Below are 13561 nucleotides of genomic sequence, written 5' to 3'. Positions count from 1 at the left end.
GTGGAAGAAGAATGCCTCCGTGAAGCAGACGAACCGACGTAGTCGAGCGGGTCCTCACATCCGACACGCTTGTTGAACTCTATTGAGACGAAGCAAACCGGAAACACGAATCAACACACGAGATTCACCACACGATGCACAACACAAATGATGCATGAGCAGCTGAATACATGCAAGTCACGGCATGACAATTTCACACAATCAAAACTACACATTAAGTGAAGTTCAATATGCAACGAGTTGCATATCGACGAAACTCCGCATATGAATTATTTAGTTCACTCCCGGTTATTTACACGGCAATATTAATGTTGTCAAACATGCAAGAGGTGGAGCGGAAATTAAACTACCTATCTAGACATTTTTAAGTGAGGTCGGAAATGACATATAGCACCTCCGAGACGACCTCACATGTTAATTTACAATTCTGTCCAGATCTGAGCTAACACATTTAATTAGTTGTTAAACAGCAAAACAAATAGGTTCACGTGATTCTACGCGTCAAGACAAGCAATCTACACATAGAGATCATCTCCAACGGAGCTACGGATCAAAAGTTACAAGCACCACAAGATATGATGGCATGAATGCATTATGCATGCAACGGCGGTCACGAGCACTTCAAAACATCCAACCAGCAAGGGAAAATGAAACTAAATGAGATTCTAAGCAAGTTTCATGTAGGACACGTTCAAATCGGAGCTACGGTTCAAAAACTACGAGCAAAACAAGAAATGACTACAATCTGCCAAAATCAGCCACATAGCACTTTCTACACCCCACAACTACGGCTACACAACTCCGATAAGCTCAAGCAAGGCATGGCACGGAAGAGGGCAAGATGCACTACTACAAACACCCAACAACAACTAGCATGGCAGCAAGGAGCACTAGGAAAAGAAGACACAAAATGGTATCTCACACACTATTTCAGACTTAGTGAAAATTACACCTCATGAAAGTGCAGTTTTCGATCTGAAGCTATATTGACAGCAGCAAAACCTATAGCTACAGGACTTTCAAATGGCGTGAGAATTTACAGCATGCTAGAGAAACACAAGGGGTACAACTAACTCCATTGGATCAACTCAAAAGAGCTACAGATCACAAGATGCAAGCAAGACAAGACAGCAACAAAATAATAACAGATTCCAGACTTAGAAATATTTCAGCACGTCCAAAACAGCACTATTTCTAGCAAATTGAGAGCAAGCAAAACACACCTAAACATGCATTTCTATTGCAACCAAAAACACCAGGGGCTAAACAAAACATCCAAGATCAACTCCCTAGTTGACAACTAATTCAAACGAGGCACGGAATAAATCCTACGAATTAAACAAAAGGGCAACATAGCAAAATATCTCGCGAACTAACTTGCTCAAAAGCTAAAACTAATTGCACAGAAAAATCACATGGATTTTTCTATCCCGAAAACATATAAAATATGTGGGGTTTGCAACACAAAATAATGTCACACATTAATGCGAGATAATCACCTATATACGGGAAAATAAACTACCGGCAATCCATACACGCAAAAATACAAATGACTGGCCTAAAATACAAGATAAAATGGTCCCTAAAACATAGACATTTTATCTATGGCATACGGGCAACCCGGTCTTGCACGAAAAATAAATACGGGTCGAAACCTATTAGGACAGCACACTTATCTAGGCAAACAGCACGCTAAACAACGTCAAACAAATGTGCAAGTTGTGGAATCATGTTCTACTCGCAAAACTACCCCAAAACCATATAAAATACTCCTCGTTTCGACTTACGGAATAAAAGTTACAGGCATTTAAATATATCTATTTACTGGAATTTATCTAAAACGAAATAAAAACTTAAAATACTACATGGGCCGACAGGGGCGCAAAATAGCAATCGGATGCCTGGGCGAGGAATAGGGAACAGGGGCAAGGGAGGCTTACCTTGGGCCGGATCAGACCGGCCAGGTCGGCTGGGGAGGCTCCTGGGCCAGGGAGCGGCGACGCACTGGAGTTGGGCCGCGACTGGCGACCCGGGGGCGAGGTGGGCCGCGAGGCTGACGGGGACGACGGGCCAGCGGTGCTGGCGGGCGACAGGAGGCCAGCCCAGGCGCTAGCGAGGCTGACGGCGCGGTCAACGGCGCGCCAGCGGGATCGTGACCCCGATCTGGATCGCACGCGGCGGCGGCTCCTTCTCCCGCGGCGGCGACCCGCGGTGCATGGCGACGGGAGCACAGGGGGCTCAAAGGGACCGGCCGGATCGGTGTGTCCGAGGCGGCGGCGGGACAACGCAAGGAGCAGGCGGCGATGCGGGAGAGGCGGCGGCGCATGGCGGCAGCGGCGAGGGGGCGCACCGGCCGGCGTAACTCCGGTGGGGCTCCGACCTGGCCAGGTGACGGCGACGGGGCGCCTAGGCCAGGGACGCAACTCCGGCGAGGCCCTCCGGTGGCGCTCCGATGAGGAGGCGCGACGAGGAGCAGCAGGAGGAGCTCGGCCAGAGAACGCTCGGGCGCGGCGGGCGGCGCGGATGGGCCTGCCCGGGCCCGATCTGGGCTCGGCGGGCCCGCGGCGGCTGGTGGGTGGGAGGAGAGAGAGTGCGGCTAGGGTTTGAGGGGCGCGGATCCCGAGGAAGAGAGAGAGGGGTTGTCTGAATAATGCATGGGGGTCTATAAATAGACAAACGGGGGGGGGGGCTCGGTTTAACCGGAATCGCGTTCCGGATCCAACCGCGGTGTCGGATTCGGACGATTCCGAACGTGGGTATGGGTACGCGGCCGTGTAGAGGGGATATCCGAAGAGGAGAGGGAGAACGGGCGGCGCGACAACGATTTTTAAAACACCGACAGACGTCCGACGGTAGACCGAATACGGTGCCGCTACGGTCGACCGTTCGGGTACCAGACGGTCTCCGATCGCGACGAATTCGATAGGCGGCCTAGCTATATTAAAATAAGACCGCACGTCAAATCTCAATCCGGTCAGAGAAAGTTTTAAGCATACTTAAAAAACAGGGTTTCGAACGATGCGCGGGCGCGTGCGTGTGCGGTCGACTCAGAACGGACAACGACGAGAACCGGCAACTACTAACGGATGCAAGTTTTGAAAACGGGCGGCAACGGGATGCTGATGCAATGCTTATGATGCGCATGATGCGATGATGATGCGACAAAAGAAAATAGACACACGACGAAACGGAATAGAAGGGGAATCTTCTGGAACGTCGGCATCGGGCTGTCACAACGGTGTTGTCTAAGGGTGCTGCCAGACCTTCCTGGAGGGCGTCGGGGCTACCATTTCCTTCTCCCCGCCGAGTTACCGGGGGAAACCCTTGGCGACAGCGTCGTCATCGTCACGTCCCTTCTTGGAGGTATTGATTGGTACTGGCGATTCGGAGCCTGGCAGCTTGGTGGGAGATCTTAGTGGGGCGCAACGGTCGCGAGGCTTCTCCGCTTTTTTTGTTGACCCGCCACTGTCGGCATTTGTTCCTTTTTGTATTTTCTTTTTAGTTTTTTTTTGGCGTGACTATGTTGTTTACGCCCAACATATATCGTCATTTGTATCGGTGTCGGTTGCTTTGAAATACAAAGTGGGGGGAAACCCTTTTTCGTCAAAAGCCAGTGCAGCCACCAAAAGAGCAAATGGAGGACCAGCTCCATGGTGGACTTAAAAAGAACATATTTCTATCACCAAAACAATTTTGTAGGTACACTAATACATACATTACATGTTCAGTAATAATTTCATACATGGTGTATATAAAAGAAAATACAGACATGAAAATGGTCATTTTTTGTTGTTGTTGGGCCGAGATATTTTTTGTATACAATCTGCAACTCATAATTCTTTGATCGAAATTTTACGGACATGTTGGGAATATCTATAAGTTTTCAGAAAAATATTATTTTTTTAAACATAGAAAAAACATTTCTGAATCATTTAAAATAAAGTTCTCGAGTGTACCTGTCTACCAAAACTTGCACTCAGTGAGCCATACACATTTTAACAAAGATGTTGTGATTTCTTTCCTTCTAGATGTTCCATAAAGCCGGTGTTGGCGACACGGAGTAGGGTTGGCAGCGCTCACAACAACATCAATAGTGCTATCTCAACAGACTTCTACATGCGTTTTACAGGGTTAGTTTGAGTTGGCAGATTGTTATTGAATTAAGGGGAGGGAGAGGAGGGGAACTTTTGAAATCTGGGTGTATATACATTCTATATGTAAAACAAAATTAGCAATTCAACATAAAATCAAGAAAATCTCAAACTATTTTTAAATAAACTTGATCTTTAATTATACTTGTAAGAAAATTTTCAAAAAGAAAAATTACACTTTCATTTCTTTTCATAAAAAGACAATTTTTGGGTCAAAACAGTATGACTAGTGACCTATAATAACAAATAAATTTCATTTTTTTTGTTCAAAAGTCAATATAGACTTTTTTCTTGAAAATTATAGTAGTACAAAACAAAGTCAAGTTTAATCTAAAAATATATCAAAACTATTTTGTCTTTTAATTAACTAATTAAAAATCATTATATTGGCTGTATATACAATCAGGAACCAAGTGTATTTCCGGAGGGAGGGACACCCATTTGAAATTCAGGAGGAGGGGGGGCGGGGCGTAATAGTGGGTATGTTGTTTAGATTACTAGATGATGCCTCGTCACGTTGCTGCGGAAAACTTGCTAGAAGATCTATGAAAATTGCTAAAAAACATCTATAACTTATAAGAAGCGAATATAAGCTCAGAAATGAAAATAAAATATAAAAAGTGTAAAAAGAGAAAAAAATGCAGTAAAAGAATGTCATTTTTAACAAAAATGTGAATTTGAACTACATATGTATGGTACATGCAACCAACACATATATTGTTAATATAAAATCTAATGCGAAAAGTAACTTAAGAGTAATATGCATGAATTGATGTTATGATGCTTGCATGTATAGAGTAATGAAAAAACAATGTAATTTATAACTTAAATACATAAATTTCTCATGTGTAGCACACTTGCATGTCTAGGAAAATAGTACTAGTGGGTTGTATCTATTTAGAAATAAAAGATTGAAGTGGGATGGTGCTGTGTGGCGAGCTTTGCTACATCAAAAGAAATTTACAGCGCCCACCCCACCTGTTAAATTCTGGGGCGGTTAATTAGGAAGGGAAGGTTTAGGGCTTTGCTAAGCTACGGATGCTTTACAAGACTTCTATGGACGAGGCTGAGCTGGGTTATTTTAATTGGTGATTAGATGAGGCCGGTCCCACGGTGAAAATCAAAGGGGAAGGATTAATGAAGGGAAAAGTATAGGTCCGTAACTTTTTGTAAAACAAATCCGTAAGTCTAGCATTTTTGAAGGTTTTATACTGACTATTAATCCCACCGCCCCCCTGATGTGCATTGGGTGGGCCCCTCCTCTATTTTCCTCAATTAGAAAGAGCCATGTAAGCCATTACGTTACTTTACGGTATGGTAGCTATGTAGGTTTAGCATTGCTCACTAAAAAGGACAATCAACTGTTTCATAAAATTGTCTTAAATAAAAAAACTGATCTGTAAAATCATGTAGCCTTTTTAACACATTATGAACGCAAACGTTTGTATATACATGCGTATATATTCATCTTTTTAAATGCACACACGTACACCTTATTTCAATACACCTTATAATTTTTTGAAATAAGTTGAGGTATATTGCGAGCATCGGAACTTAAACCCTGGTAAAATAAAGATACCAGTGTTCCTCTAACTACCCAACCAGGTACGTAAAATCTAGCATTTTGGACAGTATCCGACTAGGAGCTCAATGTGGTAAATTTTCGTGTTTTGATCCTTTTCTGGAACTTGATTCAAATCTGACCTTAATTTATACAAATTTTGGGATCTGATTTTTTTTTCCTATCATCAGGTTCTATAACGGTAGGGTATAACAACCTATCACCGTAGTCTCTAATGGTAGAATTGCAGGTCCTATCAATTTTTTTCCTTAGTATGCGGCACGGTGTTCACACCTACCGACGATCACCTTGACGGTAGGGTACAGGCTAACGCCATCATGTGTGGTTGTACGGGTCCGTGGTGTTGACGTGGATAAGTTTCCTACGTCAGAGAGGTCAACGGTAGCCTGTTATACCCTGCCGTTAAAGACTCGACGAATTTTTATAAGAGGGTCAGACCCCGATTTATTTACAAACAACGGTCAGATCCGGATCAAAATTTTTAAAAAGGGTCAAAACATGAAATTTTGCCTCTCAGTTAGGGAGAATGGAGAAAAGATTATTTCATTCTCATGGTCAACTTTGGAATTTCAACATATATGCCATAGAACTTAATTCGTGGTGCTCAGGGTGGGAGTAATCAGATCCTGGCTGACTCGGCCTGCACCTTGATGTGCATGGTGGAGTTGTAGTGCACCACCTCGGGCCGCACCGTCTGCATCGAGAACACCTCCGACTGCAGGTAGCAGAACCCGTCGCCGGCGTTGGGGCCGTAGTAGAACTGCGCCGCCGCGCACGCGCAGTCGTCCAGGCACGCCTTCTTGCACGCCTCCTCGCCCACCCGCTCCACGGCCCGCATGCTCGTGGCGTGGTCGTTGAAGTAGCCCGTGCCCGGCAGCGACACCAGCCGGTGCTGCGCGCGCCGCCCCGGCGACGACGAGGAGCCGCACGCCGTCGGCGGTGGACTCGTCGGGACGCAGCCGCGGTTGGGCCTCCGGAAGTCCACCGCCGGAAGTTGGCCGCGTCGGGGCAGCTGCACTGCGTGTCGTCCGTGCACACGCCGTACGCGCCGCAGACTGTTGGGTACGCGCAGCCGCCGTCCGGGAAGAGGCGCAGCACGTCGAACACCGGCGCCCAGCCCGAGGCCGGAGCGCCACTCGTAGAGCCGGAGGTGGCCGTCGTGCTCCAGCCGCATGTACTGCACGGTGCCCGCCACGACGGTGGGCAGCTGGATGACGGCCACTGACGGCGCTCCGGGCCGGGCGGAGACCGTGAGGCTCCCGTTGGCGTACGTCGCGTAGGCGCCGACCGCGGTCTCGCCGAAGCCGAGGTGGAAAATAGCGCTGCGGCGGCGTGGCGTAGACGTAGGCGCTCAGGGCGTCGTCCTCGACGGTGAGGTAGAACCTGCCGTCGCGCCAGTCAGCCGCCGACGCGTTGGCGGTGAGCGCGCGCCGTGCTTCAGCGACTGGCCGACGAGCAGCGCGTCCGTGGGCTGGTCGAACGACTGCCACACCGTGCGTTGAGCCCGTCGAACAGCACCAGGTTGCCGTCGCTGCCGATGGTCACCCCGGCGACGGACCGGCCCTTGGCGCCGGCGGACCACACCGCCGACCCGTTGGCCGATCTGAGCACCAGCTCACCCTCAGGCGTGAGCTCCGCGGAGGCGCCCTCGCCCACGGGGCTGGCGCGGTTGGCGGACCAGACGACCTGCGGGGACGCCGGTCGTGACGGAGGTGATGAGCGCGCCGCTGTTGCAGTAGACGACGGCGACGCCGAGGAGGAAGCCGGCGCACGGGGCCGCGCCGTGGCTGCTGGTGCAGAAGAAGCGAAGGCGAAGGAGGGGCCGAAGCCGGCCGGGTTGAGGCGCAGCAGGGCGACGCGCGCCACGGAGCCGTCGGTGTAGACGACGTGGTGCGGCAGGCCGGCGTCCGTGTTGGCCCAGGTCGTGGGCGCCCTCGCCGCCGGGTAGTCAAACCTCTGCTGCTCCTGCTGCTGCGCTCGAACCCCGCCGCCGGCGAGAAGGCAGCCGATCAGCGCGATGATCGTGGCACGGTGCATCATGGGCCGTGACTGCTTGATCGTGATCGTGATGTGATAGTGGATGGAGCACTGTGGTGGAGGAACGATCGACGGAGCGTGTTCTTTTATAGTATAAGCGATCGGGATCGGTGTGGACAGGAAGCATGTGGAATTCCGGCGTGGAAGTCGTCGTCGTCGACCGGGATGGCGCCGCGCCGCCGCGTGCCGTTGGTTCACGACCCCGTCAGCGCGCGCGTATGTACGTACGCACACGCAACGTGGCGGCGAGGTGTGCCGGTGGCCAGCTTATTGCCCGCCGTACGCATGTGTGCATGTACAGCGCGTACGTACATGGTTTTCTTGTACCGTTCCTCGAGCTCATTTCCTTGCATGTTATACTTCGATCGCCCTGTCGGTGGCACGCGCATACATACCTTAGTACGATACTGTCCGGTCATGAGTGCTTGCTTAATTCATTGTAAGAGAGTTTGTGATTGGGGTGATCAGGATCCACCAACCCCGCGTCGTCTGCATCGTTGGATCCGCATGTAACATTTTTCCTCCTATGCAGCAAAATTTCGATATCATGCAACAATTTTTTCAACGGTTACAATAAAAAATAAAATTTGTAAAAAATAAAATTTGTAGAAAAAAAATATCTACGTGATCGTAACAAAAAATGAAGCTGATGGTACGTGGTAGCAAAAGTCAAACGTCGATTGTAACAAAAATTTACGTGACGTGTATGCAACTTTTAGTGAACGGTTACAGCAAAACATGATGCCGGTTGTAGCAAAAATTAACACGGTTGTAGCAAAAAGTAAAAAAACTAACAAAAAATCCGACAAACTAGAGTTGCAACGAAACTTATATGCATTTTTTTACTGAGACAAAATATAGTAAAAAACGCTTGTAGCAAAAATGACGCAGGTTGCAACATATTTAGACGCAAAATGTTGCATCCATTGACCAGAGAAGCGCGCGGATGGAAAAAATATTGCAAGGGCCCGCGCGCGCCAGGGGGCGACCGACGCGTCGGTTCGGCCGGCGCGCGGGTGGGAAACGATTCCCTTTGTGATTTGCATGAGAATAGATAGAATCGTTTGATTCCGTATATGTGCGTGCTTGCATTTTTTTTTTGTCCATGTCTGAGTGATACTACTTTAATCATGTGTCTATGACACATATAGATGTGACATCGTTATTGCACATCTAAATGATTAAATCAAGTATAAAAAGGTAAAAAAGTGAAAAATAAATACCAACATGAATCTTCACGTAAAGTCAACAATATACTATGGTTTATATGTGTAATACTTATCTCATATCTAGAAGTGTTTTAGTAAAATCGTACTGTAATATCAGCTTCGGAACTAGTCTACTTCATTTGTACTAAAAAAATTAACCTCTTCCTGCTAGTTCACATGGCGGAACTACCATTTGCAAACGAGTTGTGCATACGGACATCTCCTCATTTTTAAAAGGAATCCAATATGATAAAAGAACCGGTTGCCACTGAGATTAGAGAGGCAAATCAAAAAGCTCACACTATAAGGAAGGGTAGTAGTATGCACTTATGTCAGCAAGGTAGTGAATTAACAAAGAAAAGGACTAAACTTGGCTGTATAATGACGAGTCGAAAGACAGGAGATTTGTTGGCTGGAAGTCAAGATTTCAAGCCATATATGAGAAATAAAAGGAATAGGCATGATGTAATATCTAAATGTCTTGAACCAGGGATTGGAAGGCATTTTAACAGAAGTTTTCACTTTGCTAGCACGGAAAGTGGTCAGTCAAACAATAGGGATAAGCAGTTTAAGCCAAGGCATCAACAGAGGACCGTCGAAGTATAAGACAATGGGGAAATTACCAGGAGAGAGAGAGCTCATGGAATAGCATTTTTACCTCTAACAATGAGAATATGGAGCAGAGGGCACTTAATAAGAAAATGAGGAGAAGGGAGAAAAAACCGAGAACCGCTCGCGTCGCCTTCAGGGGGGAACTCGGGCGCCCTAGCCGCCGCCGCCCTCAACCTCCCTTCTCCCCTGCTTCCCCGCCGTCGTCGGAGGAGGCCGGGCTCGCCCGGCGGACGGCGGCCCTTCCTCCCTTCTTTACGAGGGGATCCTTTGGCTGAAATGCGACGGCCTCCCTGGGCGTACGACATGGAGGCGGAGTTGGTGCGCTCGGGTGGCGGCCCGATGGGATCTCGGCGGCGCTGCAAGGCTGGCATCGGCGGGTCTGGGGTTCACAATCCCAGATCGGTCCTCCTCGGACTCGGGCGCCGTCCGACGGCCCTAAGCGGTGTTGGGCGCGCGCATTGACTCTCCTCCTTCACAGATGTGATTGGGGGCAGCACGAGGCGTTGGCGTGCTGCTGGATCTGAACAAGGTGGTGGCGCCATCCCTTCGTCAGGGATGACGATCAGGTGGTGGGTCCCTGTGGCGTCGCTGGTGGCGGCGGATCTTGGGATCCCGCTCACGGGGACGTCGCAGGATGTGGTGGCCCATGCAGGAGAGATGGGTTTTTCGAACAGATCTGGATGAAAGCTTGCTTTTGGCTACTGCCAAGGCCGATGATGGCGGCGTTGTCTATGTCGCTCCCTTCCTTAAGGCATCACGGAGGAGTAGTTCAAGGCCACTCTCTTCTACCTTCGGGGGAACCCTAGATCAGTAGATCGGATGACGACGACGTTTTGGTGTCGTTTCCCTCTTGGGGGCGTCATTCATGGAGGTACACACGGCCTCGAGGGACCATTGGTCGGCATCTACGGTGGAGCGGCGTTTCCTGTGACACATCGACGTCGTGGAGTCTCGGCGACGAGGCGCGGCAAAGTCTCAGCGACGGATGCGTGATGATGAGCGCACGTAGGGAGGAGGCGTTGTCTGGTGCCGTGGGGGCATCGATGACAGGCCTTGCAAGGTCGATGTGTGAGTAACTGTTCTGAAGATGGATTGATGGAAACCGACGGCGACGACTTATGAGGGTGCGTTGGACCGGTTTGTGCCCCTGACCCGGTATGTAGCTCGATCGGGGCCTCCGGCTTTAGATGTTAGGCTGTGTGAGAGGATATGTGGCTCACACTTTCTGCAGTCCTTCATCATTGGATAGGAGTAGCGACAGATGTTGCCAAGAAGGTGGCTTCAGACATATTGATGTATTGTTTTATAAGATCTTTGTGTATAAATAATAAAGTAGCTGCATCCATCTTCGAGATGCAGAGGCCGGGGATCATCCTCCTTTTCTATTTTTTTTAAAAAAAATGAGGAGGATGCATCATGTCGACCAAAACAATTTCCAAATGGATTGGCATTTACAAGTCAATCCTGAAATAATTTTTCACAGTCCGATAAGTTTATTGTAGCGCTTGCTTCTTCCAGTGTATCATGTGATCGACCATTTGCGTTCTTTCTTTGTACACAAAATAGGTGGTTGGATACAATTGCTGCCCTCAGAAGGATAATCAGGTGGTTGATTCATTGAATGACATACAAAAATGATGGGTAAGAGAGCTTGGTTTTGCTATGTTATTAGATATGCCTGCTTGCAGCCTACTTGCAGACTGCCACGAGGGTTAACGCTCTGGTTAATAAACCCATTCAACTTGAGGAGAAAAACCCTTGTTATCAGAGGCCATCGTATTAAAATTTGAAATATTATGAATAAAATGCTAAGAATACCTGATGGTTCAATTCAAGTTACGATGCCTCGTGGCACGGGGAAGCCAATTTTTAAAAATAGGTTCAGAAGAACTGTGGAAATCAACAAATGAAACAGTTGAAAGTAGCAAGCCAATTAAGCACTTCATCAATATAATTGCTTCGATAATGGAGAGGGAAACCCTAAATAGAAACTTTTTACGGATTGTGCTATGTGTTTACCTGGCTACAGCAAGTGGTCATGTGCTAAGTTTCATCTACTCTTAGCATTGACTAATATGACTCAAAAATTACTCAATTTTATATTAAAATAATATAAAATTAAGTTATTTTTGAGTTATTTATTTTAAAACGGAAGTACATTACTGGCCATGCAGCTAATATACATACATGTTGTACGCTCCCCAACTCTTATTCTTCTTGAAAATGGCCCACTATTCAAGCATGTCTCCATTGCGGTGCTAGATCGGCTTGACTCGTTGGACGTAAAGTCAGGCTAGTCATAGTGGGGGTATCATAGCTAGTAACATAGTCTTGGGACTAGCAAACATGGTGATGTGGCAAGTAATTAAAGAAGAGAGAGATGATTAAAGTAACATATGTAGATACCGTAACATGTTAAATGCTATGCTACTATGTGTCATACATGTCAATAAATGAGATCACCTATGATGCTTGTTTATGATACTATGCACTATGAATGTAGTATGGTACAATAGTAACATATGCATGATACTACTATATGTTACTCTCCACTATGAGCAGCCTCAATCAGTGAGTATGGAAGGCTGTCGCTAAGACGCACAGTATTGGTACAGAGCTAATACGACATGTATGACATATTCTTCCCTTTGGAGGCGCGGACGCAATGCCTAGCGGCTTAATCTTCAAATAATGTACCATCACCGACGCGTACGTCCGTTCTGTGCCCTTCAAACAGGAGCGACCTAGGGTTTCCCCCTCCCCCTTCCGTTGCCGTCGGCCGCCAACCGCCGGTCAGGCCCCTCCTCCGCCCTCGTCCCCCTCGTCCCCCTCCCGGATCCGCCCTCGCGCCGCCTTCTCTGGAGGTGGCCGAGACGGCATGCGAGCTCCTCTCCCGTGGGCGGCTTCCTCCTCCGTCTCACCCTCCTCGCCATCGCCGTCGTCGAGGGGCGCCTCGACGCTGGTCCAGGAGGTGCCGGCGGCGGCGGGCCCTCCTTTCCACGCGCGCTCGTTACCCCTTCCCGGGGCAGGGGACGGCTGCGGTGCAGCTCGGCCGGTTGCGGTCCGCCGACCCGGTGGTGGTGGCCGGCGGCGGGTGAGGTGGGGGCGCTCCTCCTTGGCGGCAGGACGCCCTGGTGGTGCGGGTGGCCGACGACGCGCCTCCGGCTCAGATCTGGGCCCTGCGGGCCCCATCTAGGTCCTAGCGGGCCAGCTCCCGGCGTGGGTGCGGTGTCTTCTGCGTGGTGGTGAGGAGGAGCAACTTGGAGAGGGGAGGGGTGGCGCCGCGATGGTGTGCCTATGCAGCGTGATGGCGGAAGCTTCACGGGAGGGGGGGGGGTCATGGCCGGGCCTTTGCCACGGGCCTGGAATGCTCCTGCTATTGCGGCCGGTCGGCTACCGTCGTTGACGGTGGAGGTTGAGCCCTCCCGCATGCCGACGGTGATGTTGCTCCTAGTCCCGGTTCATCTTCATCGCTGTGCAGGTCTCTCCTTACAGCGTCGTGGTGAGACGGCGCAGGGGCCTCAAGAACGTGTTGGTGCAGGGTGTAGGTCGGCTTGGTGGCAGGCTCCGGAGCGCCCGAGGTGCAGGTTGAGATCGGGGGAAACCCCTGTCGGCCCGGCCGACACTGACGCGGTGACGCCATTGGGTGTCGCCGAACCTTCCTAGAGGGCGTCGAGGCTACCCTTCCTCGCGCCTCGTTGCGTATAGAGGGAAACTCTTGGCAACAGCGCCTTCATCGTCGCATTCCTTCTTGGAGGTGTTGATGGGTACCGGTGCATTGGAGTCTTGGAACTTGGTGGAAGACTCTTAGTGGGCATAGCGGTTGCGAGTCTTTTCTGTTTTCTGTCGATCCACCTGCGTCGGTATTTGTTTCTTTTGTATTTTCTTTTCCATTTTTTTTGTTCGTGACTGTGTTTTTTCCGCCCCAGCACCTCTCGTCGGATGTTCTGTTTGGTTGGTTTGTAATACAA

At 49.3% G+C, this 13561-nt stretch overlaps 1 pseudogene; it reads right to left on the bottom strand.

The window, feature by feature from the left end:
- Positions 1–6260: 6260 nt before the first annotated feature.
- Positions 6261–7822, bottom strand: LOC123420721 (annotated as a pseudogene).
- Between the last annotated feature and the right edge of the window lie 5739 nt (positions 7823–13561).

Source organism: Hordeum vulgare, unplaced genomic scaffold (assembly GCF_904849725.1).
Source record: "Hordeum vulgare subsp. vulgare unplaced genomic scaffold, MorexV3_pseudomolecules_assembly, whole genome shotgun sequence".
NCBI lineage: Eukaryota > Viridiplantae > Streptophyta > Magnoliopsida > Poales > Poaceae > Hordeum > Hordeum vulgare.
The sequence above is the reverse complement of the archived record's forward strand: the minus strand, read 5'-3'. Positions and strand labels throughout refer to the sequence as shown.